The following is a 24,673-nucleotide window of genomic DNA, read 5'->3' as shown; positions in this document are numbered from 1 at the left end:
TCAGTGTCCTTCTTGAACTGTGGTGCCCAGAACTGGACACAGTACTCCAGGTGAGGTCTGACCAGAGCAGAATACAGTGGCACTATTACTTCCCTTGATCTAGATGCTATACTCCTATTGATGCAGCCCAGAATTGCATTGGCTTTTTTAGCTGCCGCGTCACACTGTTGGCTCATGTCAAGTTTGTGGTCAACCAAGACTCCTAGATCCTTTTCAAGCATCCTTTTTAGTCAAGCATCCTGTTCTCCCAGTGGCCAACCAGGTGCCCATTATGAGAAACCCACAAGCAGGATTCGAACACAGGACTCTCCATTCCTATGGTCCCCAACAACTGGGATTCAGAAGCACTGCTGCCTGCTCTGTGGAGTCAGAGCAAAGCCACCTTGGCTGGTAGCCACCCATAGCCTCCATGAATCTGTCTAATCCTCTTTTAAAGCCATCCGAGTTGGTGGCCATCGCTGTGGGAGGGAGTTCCACAGCTTAACCGCATGAGCGACATGAAGAAGGACCCCCTTGTATCCACCCTGAACAACGGCTTCTCCTGGAGATGACCTTATTGACACACCACTCTTCTCTCTAGCATGCTAAGGCAGGTCTAAGACGGCCCCTTGGTCTCCATCCTTGCCACCATCTCCTCACAAACCCTGGTACCCTCTCTCTGCCACATTTCTGAGGACTTTGATAATAATAATAATAATAATAATAATAATAATAATAATAATAATAATAATATATTTATACCCCACCCATCCAGCTGGGTGTCCCCAGTCACTCTGGGGAGTGCCCAACATAGCAAAAACAGAACTTCCCTAAACATGCCTTCAGATGTCTTCTAAATGTCAGATAGTTGTTTATTTCCTTGACATCTGATGGAAGGGCAGTCCACAGGGCAGGCACCACCACCGAGAAGGCCCTCTGCCTGGTTCTCTGTAACCTCACTTCTCACAGGGAGGGAGCCACCAGAAGGCCCTCGGCGCTGGACCTCAGTGTCTGGACTGAACGATGGGGATGGAGACGCTCCTTCAGGTATACTGGGCTGAGGCCGTTTAGGGCTCTAAAGGTCAGCACCAGCACTTTGAGTTGTGCTCGGAAACGTACTGGGAACCAATGCAGGTCTTTCAGGACCGGGGTTATATGGTCTCAGGGCCGCTCCCAGTCACCAGTCTGGCTGCCACATTCTGGATCAGTTGCAGTTTCCGGGTCACCTTCCAAGGGAGCCCCACGTAGAGCTTAGCTGAGAAATGTGCAGCAGCAGGAGCAGCAAGGAAAGGGGAACCCCCTGGACCCAACCTCCTGCCCCCTCTAGGAGCACTTGCAGGAGAACCTCTGCGAGCCAGACAGTAATCACTTCCTGGTAAACTGCACGGATCCAACTCCCGAAGAACAAGGACTTGGCAAGACAGGAAGGAGCAGATGGGGAGCTGGAGGGAGCCAGAGCCAGAAATGCAGAATGGAGTTTCCCAGAAGCTCCGTGGCAAAGGCACATCCGGGAGGGAAGGGAGGGGAAGGGCCCCACCCTGGCTCAGCCCCCCCAATATGCCCCAAGGATAGAGTGGAAGCAGCTGAACAGGGAGCCAGGAAAGCAAGAGAATCACAGAAAGTGGGAAGGGACCCCTGGGGTCATCTAGTCCAGCCCCCTCTTGAAATGCAGGAATCTCAGCTAAAGCATCCATGACAGATGGCTGCCCAACCTCTGGAGAGGCCACCACCTATGGAAGAAGTCTGTTCCCCTGTCAAATGCCACCCCCCACCCCGACCCCTGGAAAGTCCTTTGCATATGAGAGAGGAGATACATCATGGGACAGGCCAGAGGGAAAGTCCTTCTTTGGCCACCTCGGTTAGGGAGCTCCACAATAATCAAAATAAATAAATAAATAAATAAATAAACAAATAAATAAATTTGTTTTTTTTATATCCCGCCCTCCCCAGCCAAAGCCGGGCTCGGAGCGGCTAACAACAGTAAAATAATACAGCATTCTAAAATCAGTTCATTATAAAATCAGTTCAAATCAAATTAATGGCAACCATTGGGCTAGAGTTCTGTGAGGATTGCCAAAGGAGGGGATCAGACTGTGGCTTGGCCAAAGGTCAGGTGGAACACCTCTGTCTTGCAGGCCCTGCGGAAAGATGTCAAGTCCCGCAGGGCCCTGGTCTCATGAGACAGAGTGTTCCACCAAGTCGGGGCCAGTGCTGAAAAGGCCCTGGCCCTGGTTGAAACCAATCTAACCTCCTTGAGGCTCGGGACCTCCAAAGTGTTGTCATTTGTGGACCGTAAGGTCCTCCGCAGGGCATACCAGGAGAGGCGGTCCCATAGGTACGAGGGTCCTAGGCCGTATAGGGCTTTAAAGGTTAAAACCAGCACCTTAAACCTGACCCTGTACTCCACCGGGAGCCAGTGCAGCTGGTATAGCACCGGGTGAATGTGATCCTGTGGCAAGGACCCCGTAAGGAGTCTCGCTGCGGCATTCTGCACCCGCTGGAGTTTCTGGGTCAGTCTCAAGGGCAGCCCCACGTAGAGCGAGTTACAATAACCGAGTCTGTTGTATCCCCAGCCCAGTGCAACACACCCAAATGCCGTGTAAAGAGAAGAGGACCTTTTGCTGAGTCAAATGCTCCAGCCTCGGAAGCGAGCAGAAACCAGATTCCCACAGATCTGGGAAGCCAGGTCAGGATCTTCTCTGGATGCAAAGAGGACCCCTCCTCGGGTGCATGGGGCCATGGCAAATGAGGGAGGGGTCAAGAGGGGGCCCATCCTTGCCGGGACGGATGAGGAAGGGGGCCTGGTCCCCCAGCTCAAAGGCTGGCCAATCCCTTCTCACAGGGGCCTCGAACAGCAACCAGGCTCCAGAGCAGGCAAGCTCAACCTTCTAAGACCCAGGGCCCATTGTACCCCAAACATACACTTCTTAATATTTGCATTGTGGGAGGGCTCCTCTTGCAACCCACCATGCATCAGGCCACGACCCACCAGTGGTCCCAGTATACCTGAAGGAGCGTCTCCACCCCCATCATTCTACCCGGAAAAATGAGGTCCAGCTCTGAGGGCCTTCTGGCGGTTCCCGCACTGCAAGAAGTGAGGTTACAGAGAGCCAGGCAGAGGGCCTTCTCAGTGGTGGCACCCACCCTTTGGAATGTTCTCCCATCAGATAACAAGGAAATAAGCAACTACAGTGGTACCTTGGTTTAAGAACAGCTTAGTTTATGAACAACTTGGATTAAGAACGCTGCAAACCCGGAAGTAGGTGTTTTGGTTTGTGAACTTTGCCTTGGAATACAAACATGTTTTGCTTCCTGTTGAGTGTGTTCCATTTGTAAATTGAGTTCCTCACTGCTATGGGAAAGCATGCCTTGGTTCAAGAACGCTTTGGTTTAAGAAGGGACTTCCGGAACGGATTAAGTTCGCAAACCAAGGTACCACTGTATTTGAGTTTTAGAAGACATCTGAAGGCAGCCCTGTTTAGAGAAAATTTTAATGTCTGATGTTTTATTCTGTTTTTAATCTGCTGGGAGCTGCCCAGAGTGGCTGGGGAAACCTAGCTGGATGGGTGGCGCATAAATAAAATTATTATTATTATTATTATTATTATTATTATTATTATTATTCTCACCTCTCTCCTCCCCCCACCAGACAGGGAAGAAACATTCGCCTTTACTGCCTTCACAGAGCACAGCAGGTTGCTGTTATGGAGGGCAGAACAGGAGGGCCTTTGGCCAGAGAGCAGGAAGCCCCGACTCACCTGCACTGGACTCACAAAGACTTCCAGGAACAACCCTGCCAAGGCCAAGCAGCTGGCTTGCCTAGTGGCTCCTGCTCCCTGCATGAGAATCCCTTTCAATGGCTGCATCTCCCAACATCGCCCTGCCCCCAGCCAGTCCAGAAGCGCACACAGGTCCAAGAGCGCCATGCTGGACCTCAATGCAATCTCTAGAACGCAGAACAAATCGATACTTTGGGCAGAACAACATTACTCCAGAGGAAGCATTTTCTTCTTTCTCAGTTGCTACATGACTTCTGGGGTGAACTGCCCACATGGATTGGGGAAATAAATATATACGTATAGATGGTTCTCAGAGGATGAGACAAATTCATGGAGGAGAGAACTATTGAGAGTCCTGGGGAGGGCAGTTGCTGGAAACCCCAGCAGGGGAGAAAGGGGTCTTGTGCTCAAATCCTGCTTGCTGGCTCCCCATAACAGGCATCTGGTTAGCCACTATGGAAACAGGATCCAGCAGGTGTTCTTAAGTTCCCTGACACTCATGATGGCAGCCATTGCGTTGAGCTGATAAGAAAACTGGGACTATATATTATGCTCTGCTTTTAAGTGGAAGAAGTGATGTGTTAGCAAAAACACCCACGGTTCGCGCTTTGTGTGCTCTGCATGTTGATGGTTCCAGGTTCAATCTTTAGTCAAAGGCTGAGAGGTGGCACAGCTGGCAAAGACCTGCCTCTGGCTGAGACCTTGGAAAGCAGCTCTCAATTTGGGCGGGGGGAGACCATGCTGTGGGCAGGGTGCTAAACCTTAGCCTGGACGAAGAGGAGACTCTTGACTGAGTGCTGAGGGGAGCGGGAGACAAACCCCCATTTCCTTGTTCAGGAAGCTGCTGGATCTTGCCTGCCTGCCCCATCCCACTAGTTTGGGAGAAAAACCCTCACACACAATTGCCTAGTTGTGCAGGATTTGCAGGACGCCGCGCGATGCTGGTGTTTGTGTGTGACAGAAGCAGCCTGTCGAGCCGAATGTGGAACTGTGCAATCAACTCAGCATGGCTGTTGCAAAAAGGAGCAAAGCCCTTTCTTCCGAGCGGCAAGACAGACAGAACCCAGCACCGTGCCAAGTTCACCGCTGATCATTATTACTCCACTTGCACAGAGAATCTGTGGCAGGCAGAGGAACTGGGAGTGCTGACAGGGCTAGCAGCCAACTGGGCGCCGTTGCCAGCCAGCCGCCCGCACAAGTGTCCCTCCCCATCAGAACATCCTGCTCAAAAGTCACCAGCTCCTGCTGCCATTGCAAAGGCTGGGATGACTCACTCTGCAAGCAGCCAGCGGCAGCAGCCCAGGCAGGCAGGCAGGCAAGTGCGTACCCCATCACCACCACCACCAAGAAGTACCAAAATCCCAGGCGGGACTCAGCCACACTGAGACCAAGAGGGTCTCTTCTTCAAAAAACAAAGTGCGAGACTGGCTTCATTATTTTCAGATAATGGAGGCATTTAAATTGGACAAGAAAATTGGCTTCCAGGTGGAAAAATCAAAATTAGAAACTGAACTGTTAGAACCCAAAACTAAGAATTTGTCAAGAATGTATAACTTGCTGCTGAAATGGAACACTCAGGATGAAACGGCAAAATCGGCTATGATTAAATGGGCACAAGACGTTGGACACAACATTATGTTCGCTGACTGGGAACAGTTATGGACCACAGGTATGAAATTTACGGCATGTAATGCCCTAAGAGAGAATATTATGAAAATGATATACAGGTGGTACATAACTCCAGTCAAGCTTGCAAAAATCTATCATTTGCCCGATAATAAATGTTGGAAATGTAAAGAAACTGAAGGTACATTTTTTCACCTTTGGTGGACGTGCCCAAAGATTAAGGCTTTCTGGGAAATGATATATAATGAATTAAAAAAGGTATTTAAATATACCTTTCTCAAGAAACCAGAGGCCTTTCTCCTGGGCATAGTCGGCCAAACGGTGTTAAAAAAGGATAGAACTTTCTTTATGTATGCAACAACAGCAGCAAGAATACTTATCGCAAAGTATTGGAAGACACAAGAGCTTCCCACACTGGAGGAATGGCAGATGAAACTGATGGACTATATGGAATTGGCGGAAATGACTGGCAGAATCCGAGACCAGGGAGAAGAGTCGGTGGAGGAAGATTGGAAGAAATTCAAAGACTATCTGCAGAAATATTGCAAAATTAAAGAATGTTAGAGTGATGTTGGATTGAAAATAAGTGGCTTCCAGCTGTACAGGATTTAAAGCTATATATAGATCAAGATTAAGGATTAGGATTAAAAAAAGTTAAAGGAAATTGAAATTTGGTTTTTAAGAGGTAAAATTTAATGTTATATTATATTAAGATTAAAGATTGGGATTAAAAAAGAGGGAAAGAAATTGCTGGACAAACAATTTGAACTGGAATACAAAAGAGGGAGGTATGAGGAGGTCCAGAAAATAAGTAAATTTAAAAATGGAGATGAAAAGGTGGTATTGTTTTTAACTGTTTTCTTTTTTCTTTTTTCTTTTTTCTTTTTTTCTGGATTATGTATTGTGTACTTTTGAATTGTGTATTTCTTTTTTTATGTTTAATTTTTTTATTGATGCGTTCTTTTTATTGGAAACCTTAATAAATATCATTTTTTAAAAAAATAAACTCAGAGTTCCTGAAAAAAACAAACAAAAACAAAAACAAAAACAAAAAACCAAGAGGATCTCTTCTTCTTCTCCCTCTCCCAGGGAGCACATGGAGAAGACTATGTCCTTCAAAGCACCCACACGCCCTGGCAAAGACCTCTCTGCTTTCTCTGACCTTTTAACGGGGTCTTTTGATGGGCGTTCCTGCTGCACCCTCCTATCTTGCTGCTTTCTGTCTCACAGGTGCCGTGACAGAGCACATAAGAACATGAGAAAAGCCTGCTGGATCAGGCCAAAGAGGACCCCCATCGAGCTCAGCCTTCTGTTCTCCCATTTGCCAAATGCCCCAGAGAGTCTAGGAATCTAGATGGTCCCTCGACATAATGATATGTTTACAAAGCTATTGTACCACCAACCTTACTGTATGCTTGTGAAACATGGACCACTTGTAAACGCCATCTCAAACTCCTCGAAAGATTCCATCAATGGTGTCTCCGGAAAAAATTACACATCACTAGGGAAGACAGGACAACTAATACCAGTGTACTAGAACAGGCACCCCCAAACTCCTCCCTCCAGCTGTTTTCAGACTACAATTCCCATCATCTTTGACCACTGGTCCTGTTAACTAGGGATGATGGGAGTTGTAGTCCCAAAACAGCTGGAGGGAGGAGTTTGGGGATTCTGTACTAGAAGAAGCAAAGATCACCAGTGTAAAAGCAATGTTTCTTCAACATCAACTTTGCTGGACTGGTCATGTTGTTTGGATGCCTGATGATTGTCTTCCAAAGCAACTACTCTATTCTGAACTTAAAAATGGAAAGCATAATGCTGGTGGTCAACAAAAGAGGTTCAAAAACACTCTCAAGGCAAATTTTTAAAAATGTAGGTTAACCACCAACAATTGGGAAACACTGGCCTGCGAGTGCTCCAGTTGGAGAACAGCCTTGACCAAAGGTGTCCTGGGCTTTGAAGACACTCAAACTCAGGACGCAAGGGAGAAACGTGCTAAGAGGAAGGCACGCTTGGCAAACCCTCACTGGGATCAACTTCCGCTCGGAAACCATTGTCCCCATTGTGGAAGGACGTGTGGATCCAGAATTGGCCTCCACAGTCACTTACAAACTCACTGTTAAAACCGTGTTCGTGGAAGACCATCTTACTCGGCTACAAGGGATCGCCAAAGAAAGAAGATAACATTAGAAGGGCCTGCTGGATTCAGCCAATGGCTCACCCAGCCCAGTGTCCTGTTCCCAGTGGCTGACCAGAGAAGCTGGCCTGGAGAAGACTGAGAGGTGATATGATAGCCATCTTCAAATCCCTGAAGGGCTGTTGCACGGAGAATGGAGGAGCAATGTCTCCTGCTGCTCCAGTGGGCAAAACCGGAACCAACAGATTCAAAGGACAAGAAAGGAGATTCGGACTAAAACTTCGGAAGAGCTTTAAATAATAATAATAATAATAATAATAATAATAATAATAATAATAAATAATTTATTTGTACCCCACCCATCTGGCTGGTTTTCCCCAGCCACTCTGGGCAGCTTCCAACAAAGATTAAAAATACATTAAAATGTCACACATTAAAAGCTTCCCTAAACAGGGCTGCCTTCAGCTGTCTTCTAAAGGTTCAAAGTTATTTATCTCCTTGACATCTGATGGGAGGGCGTTCCACAGTGGAGACGCTCCTTCAGGTATACTGGGCTGAGGCCATTTAGGGTTTTCAAGGTCAGCACCAACACTTTGAATTGTGCCTGGAAACGTACTGGGAGCCAATGTAGGTCTTTCAGGACCGGTGTTATATGGTCTCGGTGGCTGCTCCCAGTCACCAGTCTAGCTGCCGCATTCTGGATTAATTGCAGTTTCCGAGTCACCTTCAAAGGTAGCCCCACATAAAGCGCATTGCAGTAGTCCAAGCAGGAGATAACCAGAGCATGTACCACTCTGGCGAGACAGTCTGTAGGCAGGGAGGGTCTCAGCCTGCGTACCAGATGGAGCTGATAAACAGCTGCCCTGGACACAGAATGGACCTGCGCCTTCATGGACAGTGGTGAGTCCAAAATGACTCCCAGGCTGCACACCTGGTCCTTCAGGGGCACAGTTGCCCCATTCAGGACCAGGGAGTCCTCCACACCTGCCCGCCTCCTGTCCCTCAAGAACAGTACTTCTGTCTTGTCACGATTCAACCTCAATCTGTTAGCCACCATTCATCCTCCATCTGCCTCCAGGCACTCACACAGGACCTTTCTAACAGTAACTGAGCTGTTTTACAGTGGAACGGCCTCCCTCAGAAGGTGGTGGACTCTCCTCCCTTGGACGTTTCTTAAACAGAGGTCAGGTGGCCATCTGTCAGCGATGCTTCAGCTCTGACTCCCGGACTGTGGGGGGTTGGACTAGATGACCCTTGGGTGTCCCAGCCGACTCTATCCTCCTATGGAAAGAGCTGGAGCCATCCGAGGAGATGCTGACAGGAAGCAGCTGCTGTTCTTGTGGTTCAAGGGGGCCCAGAGGCAGCAGAGCAGAAAACAGCTCAGATCCATTCATTGAACCAGGACACCAATTGGCCGATTGATCCTTAAACTTCCAGAGGGGTTTTGAAAACTCCTGTTCTGGATTGCTTGGTGTTGATTGCACTTTTCATATCAATTCACTTAAGTGCACTTTACTGCCTTGATCTCATGGCTCTGATTGATTTTAATCTCTATTCTGACCTGGATGTAATTTCACATCTCTGTTCTTCACTACTGCTTTATAGCTTGGGCTTTTTTTATTGAATTGAACTGTGGATATTCTGTTCCCTGAACAAACTGATAGCGAAAGGTTTATTGAATGGGCTGATATAATATTTTGATATGGATTGTGACTGCTGTTGGTTACATTCTGTGCATTGCCAGCTACTTTGGACAGAGCCAGTGGCTGGGAATCGCAAGAGGGGAGAGCATTGGTGCTGCTCAGGTCCAGAAGACGCAGGAAGACCCTGCTGGATGAGGCCAATGGCCAGTCTAGCCCAGCATCCTGCTCTCACAGTGGCCAAATGGATGCCCCAGTGGGAGACTCTCAAACAGGATCCCAGCACATGAGCCTTCCCCCGCCTGTGGTTTCCAGCAACTGGCATTCAGAAGCACTGCTGCCCCCAACTTTGGGGGCAGAGCAGAGCCATCCATGGCCCTCTCCTCCTCCATGAATTTGTCTAAACCTCTTTCAAAACCATCCAGCTTGGTGGCCATCGCTGCTTCCTCCTTGTCGGCTTCTAAGAAGAGGTACCTGGTTGGTCACAATGGAAGCAGGACTCTGGACTAGATGGGCCTCCTTTGGCGCGATTCAGCAGCCAGGCTTTTCTGAATGTGGTCACAATTCTGTGTCCAGGGCAGCTGTCTCCCAGCTCCATCTGGTATGCAGGATGAGACCCTACCTGCTTGCAGACTGTCTCGCCAGAGTGGTGCATGCTCTGGTTATCTCCCGCTTGGACTACTGCAATGCGCTCTATGTGGGGCTACCTTTGAAGGTGACCTGGAAACTACAACTAATCCAGAATGCGGCAGCTAGACTGGTGACTGGGAGCAGCCGCCGAGACCACATAACACTCATTCTGAAAGTCCTACATTGGCTCTCAGTACGTTTCCGAGCACAATTCAAAGTGTTGTTGCTGACCTTTAAAGCCCTAAACAGCCTCAGTCTCCACCTCCATCGTTCTACCCAGACACTGAGGTCCAGCTCTGAGGGTCTTCTGGCAGTTCCCTCCCTGCGAGGAGTGAAGTTACAGGGAACCAGGTAGAGGGTCTTCTCGGTGGTGGCGCCTGCCCTGTGGAATGCCCTCACATCAGATGTCAAAGAAATAAACAACTATCTGACATTTAGAAAAAACAGGCAGCCCTGTTTAGGGAAGTTTTTAACGACTGATGTTTTAGGTAAAGGTAAAGGGACCCCTGACCATTAGGTCCAGTCGTGGCCGACTCTGGGGTTGTGGCACTCATCTCGCTTTATTGGCCGAGGGAGCCGGCGTACAGCTTCCAGGTCATGTGGCCAGCAGGACTAAGCCGCTTCTGGCGAACCAGAGCAGCGCACGGAAACGCCGTTTACCTTCCTGCCGGAGTTGGAAGCCACCCAGAGTGGCTGGGGAAACCCATTAATAATAATAATAATAATTAATTACAGAAGAGCAAAAAGCAATTCTAAATATATTGCAACCCTTAGTGAAAATGAGTTCTCCACCCCAATGAAATTCCCCTAAGGCCCAGGGGCTCTGTGCCCCTGACCCTGTGAAGAACTCTCTTTCTCTCTCTATGTTTGTGTGTATGTAAAGGCCTTCCATACGGGGTCCTGAAGCTTTGACAACCTCGCTTCCCTCTTCCCTCCTGGAAGGGGGGGGAGAGTCATCTCACTGCCCCCCCATTTAGCCTTTTGGCACCAAGCAAAGCCTTTATGCTCCGCGTGCCAAGGGGATCTCCACTGCAGCCTGCTTTGCTGGGCTCTCCTGCCGTCGGCCTCATCTGCCATCCCTGCTGCTTAATTGACTGTTTGGGGGAATATCATATTTCAATCACTGTTATGTATCTCGTTTTTACCATTTTTAATTACAGGCCCTTTGGCTCAAAAGGCAGGACACAAACATTCGAAATACATTTTGTTGATTAATCAGAGGGGGGCTTAATTGGCAAGGCTGCAAATTAAAGGCACTCGTGTTTGGTTTTGGAGGATGCTTGTAGCTCCGGTGCATTAATGTTAACAACGGAAAAGAAAATATGTCCGTACTTCAAAAGAGGGATGGGAAACTGACTGGCATCTCGCTTTGGTACCTCCTGAAGGCACCCCTAGAGTAATGCTTTGATAATAGGCACATTAATCTATTAATTGGCAGGTGATCAAACAATTACTGTGGGTTGGTTGGTTGGCAGCCCTAACTGTGAAGAAGCGGGTGCAGAGTTGGTTTTCCCTGTTCTGCAGGAACCCCCCCCCCTCCAAAGGGAGGCCCCCTGCCCAGAAGCACCCCGCTCCTTCTCCAGCTCCATGCAAGGAGGCAGCAGAGCCCAAGAAGCCTGCCCTGAGCTGGGTGGGGAGTCGAGCACATGAGACGGGCAGCCGGCGCAGTCTCACCTGGTCAGTGCCCTGCAGAGCTCAGCCCAGGTGCTTCTGGCTTCCTCACTGGAACGGCCCCCCCTCCAAAGCAGCCTCCTCTCTGGCCACATCCCTCAGCTTTATATTAGGAAAACATTCTTCAATAAACAGATTAAAGTTCCTTTCAGCTTTAAAGAGGGTTCCAGAATTTTCTTTAGTGTCTGGGAGTGGCACTCTTGGCTTGACTGGTGTCAGCTGGGGGTGCAAATAAAGGGAGGAAGTTGCAGGCTGCAATTCCCACACAAGGAAAGCACACACACACACACACACACACACACACACACACACACACACACACAGTTTATACCTTGCTGGAGAGAAATAGAAGGAATGTAAATAATTTCTACAGTCATACCTCGGGTTGAAGTCACTTCAGGTTAAGCCTTTTCGGGTTGCACTCCATGGCGACCCGGAAGTAATGGAGCACTTTACTTCCAGGTTTCATCGCTCGCGCATGCGCACATGCTCAAAATGACATCATGCACATGCGTGGAAGCGGCAAAACGTGACCGGCGCATGCGCAGTCACGTGTTACGTTCTACTCCGGATGCGAACGGGGCTCCGGAACGGATCCCGCTCACATCCAGAGGTACCACTGTATATATTTGTAACAGAAATGCTTGTGCAACCGGTCAAGCAATGAAGAAGCTCTTGACTGAGGAATTTGACTATGACTCCTGTTCTTGTCCTCTGCTTCTGGGGGAAAACTCTGCCACAAACAGTAAGACAAGGTTTTACTGAGGTGCCACCACACAAGCCGAAAGCGCAGCAGAAGTGTGTGGGCGGTAACCTCTAATACTTCATTCTCCAGGATTGCAGACTGTGACTCCCTCTTCCCCAGCCCCAGCAATGAGCCCCAGTGCTGTGACTTCCTGGGGTGGGTGTGTCTCTGTGTGAGGCCAGGATTCAGAGAGTGAGAGGAAGCGATATGCAGGGCTGGCCTCAGACGTACAGGCTACACCCAAAGTGCTTGCCCAGGAGAAGTCCATGGAGAGGCAGGACCTCTCTAGCCTGAGGAGAAGCCACATTGCCTTCGTCTGATCTGGAGGACTCCAGCTCACAGATGAACGGAGGCCTCCCAGCTCTTTCCGAGGCAAAAACTACTAAAGCAGCCGTTATCAACCCAGATGCTGTTGGACTACAACTCCCATCATCCCTCTGGCCTTGCTAGCTAGGGGTGATGGGAGTTGTAGTTCAACAACATCTGGGGACCCACAGGATGAGGAAGGCTGTACCAAAGTGAAGGCGATGGCAGAGCTTAAGGCTCCTTCTTGCGCTGGAGTCCAGCACGGACCTATCCAGGGTGCTGAAACCTCAACTGCTGAGGCCACTGCTGGAAACAGAACTGTTCTCTCTCTCACACACCCATCCCAGCAGTCCAGCCTTCCAACTTGATTGTGCCCACATTTCGCTCCTCTGGGGACTTGGCCGTGATGGATTCTGGTGCTGCAGAAGCTCCGGGGGGCTCGCGACTCCACCGTGGGGGCTGCCAAGGGGCCTGCTTGCAACGGTGAATACCGTATTTTTCGTCCCATAGGACGCTCCGTCCCATAGGACGCACCTACTTTTTGGGGGGGGGGAAATAAAGGGGGAAAAATTCCCTTTATTTCCCCCCCAAAACCAGGTCGGGGAACAGTGGGATGGCGGCGCTGCACCTCCCCGCTGTCCCCCGAGCTTGTGGGGCTGGTCGATGTCTGCCCGGCGCGAGGGGCGCTCTGCTTCAGGGCGCCCCGTGCGTCGGGTGGCAAGCTGCTATCCGCAAGCCTTGCGCACCCAGGAGTTCCCCCAGGTGCACAAGGCTTGCGGACACCTGCATGAAGCATGGGGCGTCCTCCGGAGGGCGCCCCATGCTCCGCGCTGCCGGCTGCCGCCCGCAAGCTGTGCGCGCCTGGGGGGAGTTCCCCCGAGCGCGCAAGGCTTGCGGACACCTGCATGAAGCACGGGGTGTCCTCCGGAGGGTGCCCCGTGCTCCGCGCTGCAGGCTGCCGCCTGCAAGCCTTGCACGCCCGGGGGAACTCCCCCCGGGTGCGCAAGGCTTGCGGATAGCTTCCTGGAGCCTGGAGAGCGAGAAGTGTCGGTGCGCACCAACGCCTCTCGCTCTCCAGGCTTCAGCGAAAGCCTGCATTCGCCCCATAGCACGCACACACATTTCCCCTTCATTTTTGGAGGGGTAAAAAGTACGTCCTATAGGGTGAAAAATACGGTCATTGACATTAAAGGGCTTGACGCATCTCCCGCAGATGGGCTGGTGGCAAGCTCAGCCTGGCTCTGCTGCATTAGTGCTGAAAGCAAATCAATAGTTTGGGCTGGGTTAGCCAACAAGTGCATTAGGGGAGGTCACATGGCTCCTTCTGATAAGAGCATCCTTTTGCCCAAAGGGGAAAGGGCAGGGCCAAGAAGCCCACCCCTCCCTCCCTAGAAACCTCTCTCATGCACTCATGTCCTTTTCCTCCCAAAGTTCCCACTGCTGCCCCACTTCCTCTTCCACCCCCACTGCCTTTGGGGTTGGACTACTGTCATTTGCCCCCACCCCAGGCTCATGCTGCCATCTGCTCTGGGTGCTGCGATAAGACCACCTTTAATATGCTACCTGCCCACAGACAGCAGAAACGTTCAAGGTAAACATCATAATAACACTGTGTGTGTGTGTGTGTGTGTGTGTGTGTGTGTGTAGGAATCTAGAAGTAGAATAGTTTGGATTTGATATTCCGCTTTATCACTATCCTAAGGAGTCTCAAAGCGGCTGACATTCTCCTTTCCCTTCCTCCCCCACAACAAACACTCTGTGAGGTGAGTGGGGCTGAGAGACTTCAGAGAAGTGTGACTGGCCCAAGGTCACCCAGCAGCTGCAGGTGGAGGAGCGGGGAAGCGAACCCGGTTCACCAGATTACGAGTCCACCGCTCTTAACCACTACACCATTACACTGGGATTGGTGCAGCTCAGGAAGCAGAGAATATGGAGAAGTCATTCACATGGAAACAGGTTGGAGATGCACAGAGGAGGCAACAGAGAAGGGTCTGGGAACCAAGCCACATGAGGAACAGTTGAGGGAGCTGGGGATGTTTAGCCTGCAGAAGAGATTGAGAAGGGATAGGATAGCCACCTTCAAATAGCTGAAAGGCTGCCACATGGAAGAGGGTAAGAGCTCTTCAGCGGTAGAACAGACTTCCTCAGAAGGTGGAGGAGGACCTGCCTTTCTAGGTTGTTTCTCAAGGAGAGGTTGGATGGCCATCTGTCAGAGATTCTTCAGCACTGCAGAGGGTTGGACTAGATGACCCTGGGGTTCCCTTCCAATTCTATGAATCCTGACCTGGTTGACTGCCAGGGGGAAAAGGCTGCAGCTCTCAAGGCTGCTGAGGCCTCACCTGCTTAAAGAGGAAAAGGCTTCCGTTCACTCATGGAGATAAAGGCAAAGCAAGCTGCTAACTGAGAGCCAGGCCCATTTAGCAGAGAGCGGGTTAGCGGCAGAGCCCCAAATCCATATCTGTCCCTGGGGCATGTTTGGGGGAGCTCAGTGGGTGTCTCCCCACTCCCTCCCACCAAACACCGCCCAAGGCCTGAAGGCCAAAAGACACACCCTTCCAGCCCATCTTGACACAAAAGTTCTGGAGAATTCTAGCCAGGAAGTAGAATCTCAAGGAACCAGCTGACTTTTTCATTGCACTTAATCATTCAAAATGAGTAGATGCTTCTATGAATTAATGAGGTGGGTTTTTTTATAGGAGTATTTTTTTCTCCTAGGAGGTAGATAAGTCCTCTTGATGGACAGAAGGCAGGACACAAATTTTAAAAGAAATACTCCAAAATCAGTTATCTGGCACCCAATGGTCTCCGTCCTCTCAATGTCCCAGCCTTGCCCCACCCCCACCGCACGCATGTTCCTGAGCCACAACCCCCCTCCCTCCATGGCCACAGAGGCTGCCTGTCTTCAGCTCCATGTTTAGTGGCCGGCCGTTGTGAAATGATGGAAGGAATCACTCGCAGAATGAGTGACTGGCAGGGCAGGTCATATATAAATGCTGTTTTATTTACAGAAGATATAAAACAAATAAGAGTAATTGCATGGTTGCAGTGGGGTGCCTTTGATGATTTTTAATTCTATACAGAATTATAATGCAGCGCTTCAAAAGAGGCTGCCATAAAAAATCATTAGATCAGCACAGGAAGAAAGCGGGGTGGTTAGCACTAGATTAATATTTGCATAATGTGCTTTTGTAGTCGTGATTTTAAGAATAGCACTTGGAGGACATAAACAGTGAGCTCAGTTTGATGGGGGTTCAAATTACTCCACCAGGGAAGCATGCGTCCAGAACTGCGCTGGAGCTCCAGAGAAGGTCATAAGCCCAGGGACTCTCCCCCGCCAGAAACAGTGGCCTCTCCAGAAGCCGGGGTTGTGGAGAAGGTGTCCTCCAGGCCAGCCCATCATGAGGCCAAGACCAGCTCCTGAATCACAGCCTCTCTCTCGTGCGGCAGGCCTGAGACACCGCCAACGCGCCGGGTGCCTTTAAGCAGGTTTGATAAATGGGGTATCTATTTTTGGAAGATTCACAGGGTCTGGCTCTCTGAACATCCACGCGCGGCGGGAGAGGAGGCCCGTTTCTGACAGCTGAAACTGTCTGAGCAAACAGGGATGACCCAGCCCACAGAACGCGCAGGGAGGGCAGGCCAGGATGCGCAGCTCGCCGCTTGGCCAGACGCGGGCTGCGGCAGACGTCCCGACCCCACGGGGCTTCACAAGGGCCAGAAGAGCATTACAAGAGGCTGCTGGATCAGGCCAATGCCCCCTAGAGACCAGCATGCTGCCCGTTCAGTGGCTGGTCGGATGCCTTTAGGAAACCAGCGAGCAGGATCCGAGCACTAGAGCAACTCTCCTCCTCTATGAATAAGTCTAATCCTCTTTTAAAGCCCTCCACCCTGGTGGCCATGACTGCCTTTTGTGGGACAGAGTTCCACAGTTTATTTCCTTGGCATCTGATGGGAGGGTGCCGCCACCGAGAAGGCCCTCTGCCTGGTTCCCTGTAACTTGGCTTCTCGCAGGGAGGGAACCACCAGAAGGCCCTCAGTGTTGGACCTCAGTGTCCGGGCAGAACGATGGGAGTGGAGACGCTCCTTCAGGTCTACAGGTATACACTCCTTCAGGCGCCTGCTTTGCAGGCAAAGGCTCCCAGTTCATTCTTTGGCACCTCCAGGTAAGACTAGGAATATCCCTGGCCGAAACCCTAGAGAGCTGCTGCCAGTCAGTGCAGGCAATACTGAGGTGTGAGGTGGACTCTTAACACCATTTCACTGTTCTGTCCCGAACCTCCCAAAATTCAGCTTCTCTGGATGCCCAGCAGTTCTAGTGCTATGAAGAAGAGAAGCTGTGCATTTTCTCTGTGCCGTGCCTAATTCTACAAGTTTCCCAGTAGTGATGTATGGAAGTGAGAGCTGGACCATAAAGAAGGCTGATCGCCGAAGAATTGATGCTTTTGAATTCTGGTGCTGGAGGAGACTCTTCAGAGTCCCATGGACTGCAAGAAGATCAAACCTCTCCATTCTGAAGGAAACCAGCCCTGAGTGCTCACTGGAAGGACAGATCCTGAAGCTGAGGCTCCAAGACTTTGGCCACCTCATGGGAAGAGAAGACTCCCTGGAAAAGACCCTGATGCTGGGAAAGATGGAGGGCACAAGGAGAAGGGGACGACAGAGGACGAGATGGTGGGAAAGTGTTAGCCAAGCTACCAGCATGAGTTTGACCAAACTGGGGGAGGCAGTGGAAGACAGGAGTGCCGGGCGTGCTCTGGTCCAGGGGGTCACAAAGAGGCAGACACGACTAAACAACTAAACTACAATTCTACAAGCTTCTGTCCTGTTGTCTCTTCCTTGCCTTTTCTCCAAACTGAAAGGGCCCACCTGGAAATCTGCAAAGGTTAGGAGGCCCCTCACTCCTCTGGTGCCTCCCAGTCACTAGAAGGCCTCTGGGTCCAGCAGAGAAAGCGTTTGCTGCTGGCTCAGCGGGAGGAGGAGAGCCTGCCCAGGCCAGCCACGTTTCTGACGGGCACAGAGGGTGATGGGGAGAGAAGCCGCTTGCCTGATGCCGGAGGCCTCAAAATAAACCTCTCTCCAAAAGGGAGGGGAGGAATTCCACAAAGGTAAAGATGAGCCGCGTGTTGAGGACACACAGACTCCGAGGGAATCTATTCTGAGCTCAGATGAAGAGCCTGCAATTTTCTAACTCAGAAATGGCTCCTAATTGTAGTGAGCAAAGGAAGTGTTGGAAACAGTCAGGGGGGCGGGGATGGCTTTTCCCTGAACACTTGCCAAGGAGGTGCCGAATGACAGAGTACAGGAAGGAGGGCCCACCCCCTTTCCTGAAAAGCAGGTGAGAGCAAGGAGATGGAGGAGAGCTGGGGGGGGGGGGGTCACCTGAGAGCTCTGAATGTCAGGCAGTGGTGATTCACCCTCCAGAGAAACAATGTCTGTTGTTATAATGCCAGAGTGCAAATTCTCAAAGTCAGGGCACCTGCTCAGCAGATGTGAAAACTGTTCTTTTTATTATTTCAGGCTTATAGTGAGAAGAAATGCCACGGAAATTGAGCCCCTGAGCAAGACACGGGGCAGGTTCCAAGCCCCCTTCCATCCTCCTCCAAGATCAGCCACGACAGCTTTGCATCTGGCTGAAACCTAGACAGCCACTGGCCATCTTTGCAGACCACGGGTAGCCCCCACATGTTGATGGACTGCTATCATCCCTGCCTATGCTGTTTGGGGCTGATGAGTGTTGTACTCATTGTACATTTCATTGTGCACAGGTTGTACATGGACAATCAAGGTATTACTATAATTAGTGCAACAATAGCAGAGGCCACATCACAATGGCTTCCCTGAGCATGAACAATCAGCATAAACAGATGGAGCCACGGCCTGATTCCACGTGAGGCAGTTTGCTTGGTTCCTATGCTTCCTAGAGCGGTTAGTGTCAGACTGCTGTTAAGAGTGCGCCTCACACCTCAGTATTGTCTGCACTGGCTGGCAGCAGCTCTCCAGGGTTTTGGCCCAGGGATGTTCCCAGTCCTACCTGGAGGTGCCAAAGAATGAACCAGGAGCCTTTGCATGCAAAGCAGATGCCTGAAGGAGTGTATACCTGTAGACCTGAAGGAGTGTCTCCACCCCCATCATCCACTGAGGTCCAGCTCCAAGGGCCTTCTGGCGGTTCTTTCATTGTGAGAAGTGAGGTTGCAGGGAACCAGGCAGAGGGCCTTCTCGGTGGTGGCGCCCACCCTGTGGAACGCCCTCCCACCAGATGTCAATGAAATAAACAGCTATCTGACTTTTAGAAGACATCTCAAGGCAGCCCTGTTTAGGGAAGCTTTTAATATTTGATGAATTATTGTATTTTAATATTTTGCTGGAAGCCGCCCAGAGTGGCTGGGGAAACCCAGCCAGGTGGGCAGGGTATAAATAATAAATTATTATTATATTATTATTATTATCTACCACCAAGAAGGGTGAGGGGGTGGGTCTTCTGTGGACTGTATGTCCACCTTAAAATTCGTGTAACACCAGGATCTGGGAGACCCGGGTTGAAATCCTCCCCCCTCAACCGCAAAGCTCTCCCTGGGCGTGACCTTGGGCCAGTCCCTGCCTCTCTCAGTGCAACCTGCTTCACTGGATTGCTGTGAAGATAAAATGCAGGGAGAACGACATACACAGTCTTTCGCTCCTTGGAGGAAGGTGGGGTAGAAGCAGATGACAACCACCACAATAATAAATAATCATCGTCTTCCAAGACTCCCTGCAACTGACGTTTGCTGTCCTCAAGACCCAAACTTCAACCCCCAACCCCTTTCTGAGCCCACGATCGTTTGCAGAAGCTGCAGCAAAACAGAACCATCTATTTTGATAAATGAACAGACCCCTCAAACAAGCCGGCTGCCTCTCTTGGCCATTTATCACCAGTGCCAGAACAGCCCTCCTTCCTCCCTCTCCAGCTTTGCCTGCCCTCCCCCCCATCCCCTGCAGATTCTTCAGAAGTTTTGCGCTGAGCAAGCAGCCATATTGCTTTCCCTTCCCCATTCCCCGCAGGCCTCGCTTGGCCATCCAAAGAAGGAGAGCCTTGGCTGAGCAAGGCAACCTGCCACAGTGGACCAGGAGGCTGGAGAAGGCTTTGCGCCCCCCCCCCCCAGCCAGGATTCCCAAGCAAACATCCTCCTCCCTCCAAGCACTGCCCTCCATGCAGCATCAATAGGGGAGAGCAGCGTTCAAGTCCCCACTCAGCTCCCTTGGGGTGGGTGGGTGAGGCAGTCCCTGCCTCTCAGCCTATCCTACCTCGCAGGGTGGTTGTGAAGATTAAATGGGGAGCGGGAGAACAATGTACACCACTTGGAGCTCCTTGGAGGAAAACATATGAGTTATAAATGCAACACATAAACAAACACTGCCCTGGTCCCCTTTCGTCTTGGGAGATGGGGCAGGGCATGGTCTGAACACCTGCTCCATGTCCACCCTCAGGGTCTGGCCCACCAAAGGCCCTTCTTCCAAGAGAACTGGCCTTCCAAGACAGACAGATGTGCAGGACCCTCGAATGGCACAGCTGGTTGCTCAATCAATCAACCAATCCACCCATCTGTTTGCCACTTTTCCACACAAAAAATCATGCTCAAAGCAGCGTACAGTTTGCCTTCCTTTGAAAGTCACCCTGCTTCACCTCGAGGAAAGGCCCTCGTGGTTCAGGGGCAGAGCATCTCCTTCCAGACAGAAGGTCCTGGGGAGTCAACAGCTTCTGCCCAAAGCCCTGGGGCACCTCTGCTACCAGGCAGTGCAGACAGGACTGAGCTTGCCTGACTCCATACAAGGCAGGTCTCTCTCCCTCTGCCCCTTCCTGCAGCAAGAAAGCAGGATGCGCCCTACTCCTTCACCTTCCCTCAGCTGAGCAGGCACCTTGCAAGGGAATGTTGACCCTGCAAGATGAGGAGACCTCTACACAAGAGGTCTCCAAGCAAGAGACCCAACTGCACCTCTGCTCTGTGCCATGGAAGTCCACACAGAGAGGGCCACCTTCCACTCTGCACTGACCCTGCACCTTGGTCAGAAGGCAGGAGGAGCCCCCAGCCCATGCGGTGGGCTACACTGGGGTAAATGGCCAGCCAGAAGGACTTCTGGAGGCCTCTTTCTCAGCTCCACAATATAGAAGTCTGGTAGCCACGCCAGCAGAAGGCGACTCTCTCCTCATCCATGAACAGACGGCCTCTGAGTCACCAGAGCTGCATCTCACCTACTGAGTGGCCTACAGACCGTCAGCCACCCCCTTCCCCTTGGCCAGAGGATCTCCTTCCTGTTAACCATACAAGATGAAAGCAGAGGGGAGGGGAGGCAGGAGGAGGAGATGTGCTAATTGCAGGTGGGAATCAACCCAAATTAAGTATATTTGGAATGCACATCCACAAAAAGCCCACACAGGTGAGGGAGGGAAGCGAAAGCCACATTCGCAGACTCACAGAATTGTCGGGTTGGAAGGGGACCCAGAGGTCATCTAGGCCAACCCCATGCAATGCCAGAGAGAAGGACCAAGAGAGGGGACGGGGCCAGAGGGCGGAGGCTGGACGACACATCCAGGCCACCAGGAGAGCACCCAGAGGAGTGCAGAAGGCCAGCAGGAAGAGCCTTGACCTTTCAAGGTGGGCAAAATGGCAGGAAGGGAGAGGCGGGACTTCCGGGTCTCAGCTGCTACTTCCGCAAGTCCCCAAAGGCTCAAACCAAGAGAGGAAAAGGCAGCCCCAAACAGCTTCTCTCCAGGAAGCAAAGCTTCGTTTACGGAACGCGGAGTAGTATTCTGCCATATTATATTAGCACAGAAGTATTTGCGTGGGCAGCAATGACCTTTTCCTGCTTCCCTGAAATGCCCGTTGCAGGAAGCGCATCAGTGACGGAAGGGATCTTCTCTTTGCTCCCGAGGAGGATGAGGAAGACAGAGGCTCCCAGAGGCCGGGGGGAGTTAAAGGCCCCATGGGGCCAGCCCCACAGTGCAGCCACTGTGTAAGAGTGCAGGGTAGTTAGTGCATGGGGACTCCCCCTGCCCCCGGGGGGCACCCTGCTCACTGAGGCAGACTCTCTCAGGGCCATTGCAGGCACCAGAGGCTCACCCCAATAGCACCCTCCCCACTTGGGGTGCTGCTGCCTGGACCAGAGGGCACAGGCAGTGAGTCTTACCCTGGCCAGCATCAGCCTGAGAAAGGAGCTTTGGAGTCCCACCAGAAGGAGATCCACAAGGAATGGGGGGGGGGGTGTCCTAAGCCACAAGCCACTCTCCCACTCCAACCGGCCAGAGGGCTATGGGGTCATCAGGAGCCGCACAGCAGGAGCATTGCAGCTCTTCCAGAGCCACGTCAGCAGCAAACAGGAACTCTGCCTGCGCAGCATCACTCTTGAGAGGTTCAACAGCACTTCCAAGGACTTCAGCAGAGGCGCCTAACCCTGGAGCTCCGACCACTGGACCCCTCTCCCCTAAAGCAGGACTCCATCCCTCCACAGGACACCCCTTGACGGGAGAGACACACAGACACTCCAGCAAAGCAGAGGGGCGCACGGGGCGGGTGGGATCTTCGCTTCCCCAGAGGAGGAGAGGCCGGTGAGGCTCTCTAGCTCCCCCCACCGGCAGCCCGCGAGGAAGGCAGCGGCAAGCACTTCCCCTCCTCCCCTCAGACAACTGGACCATTTGCTTCCGCGCATCTTTTGCACCCTTCTCTCTCTGGCCTGGAAGGAAGCACGTGACGCTTCGAAATGGCTCCGTGCACCAGCTCCGCCAAGCGCCTTCGCCCAGCAGGTTCGAGCCCCGGGAGGGACCTCCGACGGTCAGCAGAGCCGTTGCTGCTGGTCCTTAGCTGGGCGGACTGCTGGTCTGACTCGGTCTTCCGCAGCCTGACTGGCGCCGAGGAGCCCCCGCCGCAAGGTCTGGGTTCTCTTCGAGAACCTGGGAAGCTGCTCCCCCGGTGAAACATCCGACGAGTGGCCGGGGCGCAGCCTGCAGCTCCTCCTTCCGTCCTGCCCTCGGCTCCCCGAATAAAGGGTCGAGAAGCCCGCCTGGAACCCCCTCCCTCCGGCGGGGTCAGGGATGCGGCGGCGGAGAGCGACCCCCGACGGGGCGGGCGAGCCCCCAAGCTTCCCGCGGGCGCCGCCCTCGTCTCCTCCCGAGGAGGCCTCGGCCTGGAAACTCCAGCTCCGGCAGCTCCGCTTTCTCTGCCCACCAAAATCAGACGGCCGACTCGGAAGCAGGACCGCCTCCGACGACGACCCTCCAGCGCACCCGCCCCAGTCAGACGGAGGCTTCCCCAACTGTGGGGGGCGAGCGAAGCCGGGGCGCCCCCTCGGAGCTCGCCTCGCCTTTCCAGGCGGCTGCGGAGCAGCAGATTGGGCCCGTCCTTGGCGCCGCCGGGCGGGTGCCGAGCCAGGACGGAGCGCAGGACCCTCGAGCCGGGCCGGGCCAGGAAGGGGGCGCCGCCTTGGTAGAAGAGGAGCCGCCCCGCCTGCCCGCAAGTCAAGGTTGCCGTGGCTGCAGCGAGCAGGTCGCCGGGTCTCGGCTCCGGGAGGGGCGGGCCGCTTAAGCCAAGCCTTGAGCACGGGAGGCGGAACGGAAAACACGGAGCGCCCCCCACCCGCAACACACAAACCCACGAGAGCGCGCATTGCCGTCCAAAGGGGGGCGGTTCTTGCGGGGCCCGGGGCCAGCGGCAAACTTCCCTGGGGGCGCAGCCTGCTGCCTCCGGGGTGCTGAAACGGCGTTCTACCCACGCCTGCGGGGCGTGGGGGGACACACAAGCCAGCGCCGCCGGGCAGGGCGAGGAAGCGTGGGCGCTTCTCTCGTGGGGGGGGGAGGGATCCCTCCGCTCATGGCCGCCTGCCCCGCCTCGGGGCAGAGCGGGAGGCTGCAAGCGCTGGCCAATTTCGAGGCGCTTTCGAGCCGGGGAGGAAGGGGCCCCTGCCCAGCAGCCGCGAGTGCCCACCCCCCATGTAGCCGCGCCCTCTTACCTGGCCCCACGGCCTCCCTCGGGAGCGGCGCCGTCCCTGCTGCTGCTGCTGCCGCCCCTCCCCGGCTGCTGCTCCTGGGGGCTCCGCGGCGGCGGCTCCGGCTCGGTTGGCCATGCGCCCGTCGGCGGCTCCTCCTGTCCGCCTGCCGGGGCCGCGGCGGGCGTCGCTCAGTCGGCGGGGCCGGAGGGCGGCTCCTCCATCCGGGCGCCTCCCCTGCCCCCTCGCCCCGTGGCCCGGCCGCGCCTTGCCCGCTCCGCCGTCCTGGTCCTGCTCGCCTGCGTCGGAGCGCGGCTCGGCTGCCGGCGTCGCGGAGGCGGCGGTGGCTCCTCCTCTCCCCCCCCCCCACCGCCAAAGCCGAGCAGGCGCCGTAGCCCCGGCTCGGCCATGCCCGCTGGGGGGAGCCTCTCCGCCGTCAGGAACCGGCCAGCTCCGGGAGCGCCCCTCGACCCCCGCGCGCCCCCTTCGCTGGCGTTGCCTCGCCTGCTTTTTGGCTCCCGAGAGCGGAGCGGGGATGCCCTTTGGCGCAAGACGGGGGCGCCGGGCGCGCTTCTCTCCGTAATGCCGCCGGGCAGCCGAGGGCTGGGGTGGGGCGCTGAGGGCTGCTTCGGCTTTCCGGGGCACTTGGGGCGCTCTTTGCCCCCAGAGGGCGCGGAGGGCCAACCTGACTGTCGGGAGATGGTCGCTGCCTCTTGCGCCCCGCTCTCCAGCCGGCTGCGGACACCCCGCGCCTCCATTGCGCTCCCATCGCCAAGCCCCCTGCCCCGTGGACGAGACGGGTCCTCTGCCCGTCCACTAAGGGAACCCCCCTTTTGGGGAGAGAGTGCCTGGTGGGACTTGGTAGTTTTGACTGGTTTTCATTCTTGGCGCTGCATTTTTGTCAACCGCAATCCGGGGTCGTGTTTCTGGAGGTCCAAGGCTGTCCAGACGACAGGACCCGCCCCCCCCCCCTCGGCGTCGCTGATGTGGACCAAAGAAAAGGAAAGCTGCGCATTTGGTTTGGCTGCAGGAGTTGCCGAAAGGAAACGGTTGTAAATGGTTTTAAATAAAGTGAGCGATGGGGAAGCGACGCTCCCTTCCCCTCAGGGTGCTCCGCTCTCCTGAGAGCAGTTCAGTTCATAATTTTATTGTTCTAGCCAAAGGCCATGACAAACCTTGTATTAAGCAATAGTGTCAATAAAATAAT

General features: G+C 53.2%; 1 protein-coding gene across 1 annotated transcript in view; it reads right to left on the bottom strand.

Moving 5' to 3' along the window:
- LOC308484176 (leucine-rich repeat and fibronectin type III domain-containing protein 1-like protein) overlaps positions 1-23,725 on the bottom strand; it is a 65,782-nt gene extending 42,057 nt beyond the window's left edge. The window contains exon 1 of the mRNA XM_081018874.1: positions 23,491-23,725. The gene's annotated coding sequence lies outside the window, so the exon portion shown is untranslated. The remainder of the gene's footprint in view (positions 1-23,490) is intronic.
- Between the last annotated feature and the right edge of the window lie 948 nt (positions 23,726-24,673).

This window comes from Podarcis pityusensis (genome assembly GCF_964106645.2).
Source record: "Podarcis pityusensis genome assembly, chromosome: 8".
Lineage (NCBI taxonomy): Eukaryota > Metazoa > Chordata > Lepidosauria > Squamata > Lacertidae > Podarcis > Podarcis pityusensis.
This window is presented reverse-complemented; position numbering and strand designations above follow the sequence as displayed.